Source organism: Chenopodium album, chromosome 9, assembly GCF_948465745.1.
Source record: "Chenopodium album chromosome 9, dcCheAlbu1.1, whole genome shotgun sequence".
Lineage (NCBI taxonomy): Eukaryota > Viridiplantae > Streptophyta > Magnoliopsida > Caryophyllales > Amaranthaceae > Chenopodium > Chenopodium album.
In genome coordinates this window covers 39,758,511-39,765,155 of record NC_137842.1, presented here as the reverse complement: position 1 = coordinate 39,765,155, position 6,645 = coordinate 39,758,511, and the positions used below count along the sequence as shown (strand labels likewise).

The 6,645-nt window shown below is 38.6% G+C and overlaps 1 non-coding gene across 1 annotated transcript; it reads left to right on the top strand.

Moving 5' to 3' along the window:
* The first annotated feature begins 5,764 nt into the window (after positions 1-5,764).
* Positions 5,765-5,871, top strand: LOC145560872 (small nucleolar RNA R71). Its single transcript, XR_014093468.1, has one exon. It is a non-coding gene; the product is annotated as a small nucleolar RNA R71 (small nucleolar RNA).
* Positions 5,872-6,645: the final 774 nt, after the last annotated feature.

Below are 6,645 nucleotides of genomic sequence, written 5' to 3'. Positions count from 1 at the left end.
TGTAGGCCAATGAAAACCACATTGTGAGATTTCGCCAAATTTTTATTAGCATTCATATGCCCTCCACAAGATGAGGAGTGGCACATTGTGATAACATCTTCAATTTCATCATCCTTGACACACCTTCCAAAAAGGCCATCAACACGTTGTTTGAAGAGCAAGGGGTCGTCCCAAAAGTATTGGCGAACATCATGTAGAAACTTCCTTTTTTGTTGGTAGGAGAGGTCGGGAGGAAGAATAGAGCAAGATAGATAGCTTGCAAAGTCCGCAAACCATGGTTCCGGTGCTTGAAGAATAACAAATAGTTGATCATCCGGAAATGAATCATCTATTGGCAAGTTATCAAGATCACCTACAAATAATGATAGGAAACCGTGAAAGATGATCGGCCACAACATTTTCGGCACCCTTTTTGTCTCTAATCTCAATATCATAGTATTGTAGGAGCAAGACCCACCGTATCAATCTTGGATTTGGTTCCTTCTTGGAAATGAGGTACTTCAAGACCGAATGGTTGGTGAAGACTATGACTTTTGACCCCAAAAAGTAGGACCTAAACTTCTCAATTGCATAAACAATGGCTAGAAACTCCTTTTTCGTGGTTGTGTAATTCCTTTGTGATACATCCAATGTTTTTCTAGTGTAATAGATGGCATGGAGCTTATTATCCTTCCTTTTACAAAGAACGGACCCAATAGAAAAATCCAAAGCATCAAACATGAGATCAAAAGGAAGCTCCCAATTAGGGGGTTGAATAATAGGAGTCGAAATCTATGGCTCCTTCAACCTATCAAATGCTAGCAAACAATCGTTAGTAAACACAAAAGGGGCATCCTTTACCAACAAATGAGTGAGCGGCTTTGCGGTTTTTGAAAAATCCTTTATGAACCGGCGGTAAAAACCCGCGTGTACAAGAAAGCTCCTTATCCCCTTCACATTTGTATGGGGTTGGAGGCGCTCAATAAGAATGGCAACGGATCGGATTCGAGTCGGATGTGGCTAAATCTAAATCCGATCTGTTTAGTAAACGGACCCTGGACTCGGATCCAAATCCGAGTTCAAATTAGAATAATCCGAATCCGAATCCAATCCGACTCATAATTTTCGAATCCGAATCAAGTTCGTTTATACGGACCTCAGAAATGATCCGAATATTTTTTTTTTTTTTTTTTTTGTAATGTCATATACCTATAATTGCTTGTATTGTCATACCAATTATAGTATAAACATAACATATTTAAATTATGAACTAAGTTACATAACAAAATTTTGCAACAAAAAAAGCAAATTATTGTCCCAAGTTATAGAACATATGCTTATACTCTCGGATTCGGACTCGGATCGGACTCCATCGGACTTTGCGTAGGGTCTAAGTTCGATCCACCTCCGATTCGGATTCGAATCTATTTTATCGGATTTGGATTCGAACTAAATTTAAACGGATTTGAATTGGATTTTTTTTCCTTCGGATCAAACTCGGATTAAATTGTCATCCCTAGCACTCAATGACCTCAATTTTGGCACGATCTACTTCAATGCCCCTACTAGAAATCACATTACCAAGAACAATGCCCTCTTCCACTATGAAATGACATTTTTCCCAATTCAAGACTAAGTTCACCTCTTGACATCTTTTCAACACTTTAATCAAATTTGAAAGGCAAATGTCAAAAGATGAACCAAAAACAGAAAAGTCATCCATGAATACTTCAATTGATTATTCAAGCATGTCGGAAAAAATAGACATCATACACCTTTGAAATGTGGAAGGTGCATTACAAAGTCTAAATGGCATCCTTCGATAAGCAAAGGTGCCAAAAGGACATGTGAATGTAGTCTTTCTTGGTCCTCGGGTTTTATTGGGATTAAAAAGAATCCCGAACATCCATCCAAGAAGCAATAATGACTATGTGATTCTAGTCTTTCCAATATTTGATCAATGAAGAAGAGTGGAAAGTGGTCTTTCCAGGTGGCTTTATTCAATTTTCTATAATCAATGCACATCCTCCACCTGGTGACCGACCTTGTAGAAATGGTCTCACCCTTATCATTCTTAATGATGGTCATGCCTCCTTTTTTAGGCACAACTTGAACTACACTAACCCACTTACTATTGCAGATAGGGTAGATTATTCCCGCTTCAAGGAGTTTTAAAACTTCCTTTTTCACAACTTCCTTCATGTTTGGATTGAGCCTTCTTTGGTGCTCAATTGAAGAAGCATGATCATCATCAAGTAAAATTTTCTGCATGCAAATTGTGGGACTTATCCCCTTAATGTCATCAATTTTTTACCCAATGACATCTCTATACTCCTTAGAACAACTAGGAGTTTATCAAGAGAGATATCATCGAGCTTGGCATTGAAAATAACGGGATAAGCCTCACTATCATCAAGGAAAGTATATTTAAGTAGAAGGGGAAGGGGTTTAAGTTCAACCTTATGAGGAGGCGTAGTCCTCTCCTCTTTTACCTCCACATTGAGCACTTCTACTTTCATTTCATTGTGGACTAAGGTTGGTTGATCAAAATATTATACCCCGTTGTTTTTTCACCTTCCTCAACTAAGCCTCCCATTAGGATAGCTTGTAAAGGATCTACTTCAATCAAATTCTCTTAGAACTCCTCTAAGTTCCTTTCTAATGTGTCAACTCTATGAACTTCATCAAACAATGGTTTTTTCAATGTTTATGAGAATGAAAATGAAATTTTCTCATCTCCCACATTCAATGTTAACCTTCCTTCTTTTATATCAATTACAACACTCGCGGTGTTCAAAAATGGTCTCCCCAAGATTAGGGGTACCCTTTTGTGTTCTTCCATTTCCATCACCACGAAATCACAAGGCACAAATACTCTCCTGACTTGAACCGGTACATCTTGAAGAATTCCCAAAGGTAGCCTAACCGTGCAGTCGGCCAATTGTAAGGACATTCTTGTTGGCTTCAAGTCTCCAACTTTCAAACCCTTTGCTATAGAATAAGGCATCAAGCTCACAATTGCCCCAGATCACACAAAGCATCCTTAGCTTCCAAATTTCCAATCTTCACCGGTATTGCATAGCTACCGGGGTCACCAAGCTTTTGAGGAAGCTTGTTTTGAATTATAGCACTCACCTCCTTAGGAAGGGAGATGGTGGCACTCTCCTCAAGCCTACTCTTGTTGGATAGAAGACCCTTCAAGAATTTTACATAGGTAGGCATTTGTGACATAGAATGAAGGGAATATTCACTTAAAGTCCTCTCATAACTTCAAGAAAATTTGAAAACTTCTCATTCAACTTCTTCCCTACAATCCTATGAGGGAATGGAATGGGAGGCTTGTATACTTTCATGGGGGGCTTTTCTACTTTTTCCTCATTTCCCTCATTTTTCTTTTGTGGCTCCTTTCTCTCGACATCAATTATTTCATTTTCAAACTCATCCTCACTTCTCACCACAAATCCCTCATCTCTCTTTTGTGGCTCCACTTCATTCATTATCGGCCCTTCATAACCTCTCCCCGATCTCAAAGTAATGGCCTTAGCTTGGTCCTTTAGATTCACAACCGTTAAGCGATATGTCCATTTTATATAGTATTTTACCCCCGTCCCTTGGTCATAATTAGTAGTGTTTTTGGCTCTTTAGAGCCACTTTTATTACTATTTGGTGTTTTCTAGTGTTTTCGTAGATTTGGTTGACTTTTGTAGGGATTTGCACTTTTGGAGCATTTTCCCGAGATATTATGGAGTATCTACGAGCATTGGAGATGCACAACCAGTTTTTATAGCCTAGGGCCAGTTGGTGCCATCGAACCGGTGATTAAGGGCTCGGTATATGTTATACCGGGGCAATTGGACCGAGTATTCAAGACCTGAAGAGGAAATCCGGATTGGCCCGAAGAATTGGGGCCCAATCGAAGTCCAAGGAGTAGCCCAAGAGTGCCGCCCGAACAAAGGAGCTTCCGCCCGAAGGCGCGCCCGGCCGGGCGGGGAAGAGTAGCTGACGCCCGAACTCAAGAAATATTCACTTGAAGAAAAAGGCGGGCCCGATCTGGCGGTGCCTCGCCCAATCGGGCGCGTGTCATCATTACTGGATGTTAAGCGTCGTTTAAGTTTGTTTTAGTTTAGGATTACTTGCTTAGTATAAATACGATTCGGTTAAGCAAGTTTAGGATCTCTCTTTTTACTCTTTCTTACTTCTTATCTTTGACTTTCTCTCTCTACTTAGCTTTTAGATTAGTTTCTCTCTCTATAACTTTGTTCTTAACTCAACTCCTTAATTCAGATTATTTTTGTAATGATTTCTTCTACTTTAATCTCATTATTTTACTTTAATTCTTTCATCATGTCTTCTTTGATTGCTTTTTTTAGTTTATATTTAATTATGTGTGAGTAGTTTCCTTTCTAGGGTTTGTGGGATCCGTAAATAATATGAAGGGGTAATTTATTGTTGTTGATTATCAATGCTAGATTAATTTCCTATTTATTGATTTAATGCTCTGTGACTAGATTAGGCCTGATCTTTTATGCATGAGTTTGGCAATATTGATTTGAGATTCGAGAGATGAGAATTGATGTTTAGGTCTAGTTTCAATAGGCAGGTTAATTTATAAATGGTTAAGTCGAGATTCGAGATATGAGATTTAATACCGGTAAATTAATTCTGTGATTGTAATACGTAGCGAAAGCCCTTTATGATCTGTTTGATTTATGCATTGATGGTTGATTATTATGTTTTACACTGAAATATTGTTTATTGGTGAACCTATGCCCTAGGTCTTTTATTCATTAATTTCCTCAATTTTTATTCTTCCCTACTTTAACTCTTAGTAGTTTGGTTATGCTTCGATTACAAAATATTTGTTACCTTATAATTTAGATTGCTTTAATTAATTAGGAATATAAAGACAAATTTCCCTATGGATTCGACCCTACTTCCCTATCTGCATTAGTCAGAGGATTTAGGAATTACTTTTTATTGGGTGATTACGACTTGAGCCTGTCATTAAGCTTGGGAAGTGACCGCTGGTATTGGAGGATGAACTTCCAACTTGTTACGCAATCTGAGCCAATTGATTCTCAATTATCTTGTTGTGTGCTTGTAGTTGTTGGATGTTCGCTTGCATATCTGCATTGCTTCTTCCTTGTTGTGTAATGAAAGTCTCAAGCGCGGCTTCAAGGCTAGACTTTTGAGGAGGTGGAGGAGCGAGTTTGTTATATTGTTGCCTTTGTTGGTTTTGGTCCCTTTAATTAGGGTGATGGTACAGAGCTTGTTGGTTTTGTGGATGGGGTTGGTTGTATTGGTTTTGAGAGGGGCCTTGGTTTTGTTTCTTCCAACCTGTGTTTTGTTGGGGTTTCCAACCTTGATTGTAGGGTTGGGAGTATTGATCATTTCTTTTCCCAATAGCTGCCGCTTGTTCATAGTTAGTTGAGTTGCAAAAGAAGGACAAATGATCATTTCCTCCACAAGTATCACAAGCTAAGACATGACTTTTTGTGAAGAAGAGCTAGGAGATGTAAGGGTAGCTTGATCTAGCTTGTGAGCTAGCATGTCAAACTTTGATGCAATAAGGTCTATTGCACTAAGATCGTGGATTCCGCCCTTCTTTGCTTGAGGTTGCCTTCTATCACCTCCATATGCGTAGTGTTTTGCCACTTCTTCAATCATCTTGTATGCATCATCCACCGATAGCTTCTTAAGGCTACTACCAGCCCCAGAATCAAGGTTGGCCCTTGAAGTAGGAGTAAGACCATCATAAAAGCTTTGAACAATTATCCATGATGTGAAACCATGGTGTGGGCATTTTCTAGTGTAATCCTTGAAACGCTCCCAAGCTTCACTTAACGTTTCATCAGTCTCTTGGTTGAAATTGGTGATTTTTCTTCTTAGTTTGGCGGTCTTTTTGGGTGGACAATACTTTCCAAGGAAAGCTCTAGCTTGGTGACTTCATCCCATGTGGTCAATGATCCCTCTTCTATCATTCTCAACCAATGCATTTCTTTGTCACGGAGGGAGAATTGAAACATGTGCATACGGATGAACTCTTCCGTAATGTTGTTTTGCTTGATGGTTGTGCACAACTCGAGAAAGTTGTCCAAATGAGCAAAAGGACACTCATGAGAACTACCACCAAATTGATCACTTTGTATCATACGGATGAGTTGAGGTGAAAGCTTAAAATTATTTACATTCGTAGTGGGGAGACTTATGTCACTCCGTAGTTGGAATGCGTTGGGGTGGTCATAATCTCGTAGCCAGGGTGGAGGAGGATCATTATCACCAATGTTGTCTTCTTCATTGCTACCAAGAACCTCTTCCGAGTCGGAATCTGAATAGACAATGGAAAATTCCAGAGTACCTTGCAAGAGCCTCCTTACATTCCTTAAGGTCTTGTTCAACTCTAAGGCCCTGTTTGATTCACCTTAATTTTGCTGAACTGAAATTATTTTTACTGAACTGAACTTATTTTTACTGAACTGAACTTAATTTTACTGAACTGAAATTATTTTTACTGAACTTAAATTATTTTTACTGAAGTAAAGTTATTTTTACTTATTTTCTATTATATTTCTTCTTTGAGAAAACCGAATTTTACTGAACTGAACTGAAATTATTTTTACTGAACTAAAATTAATTTTACTGAACTAAACTTATTTTTAATGAACT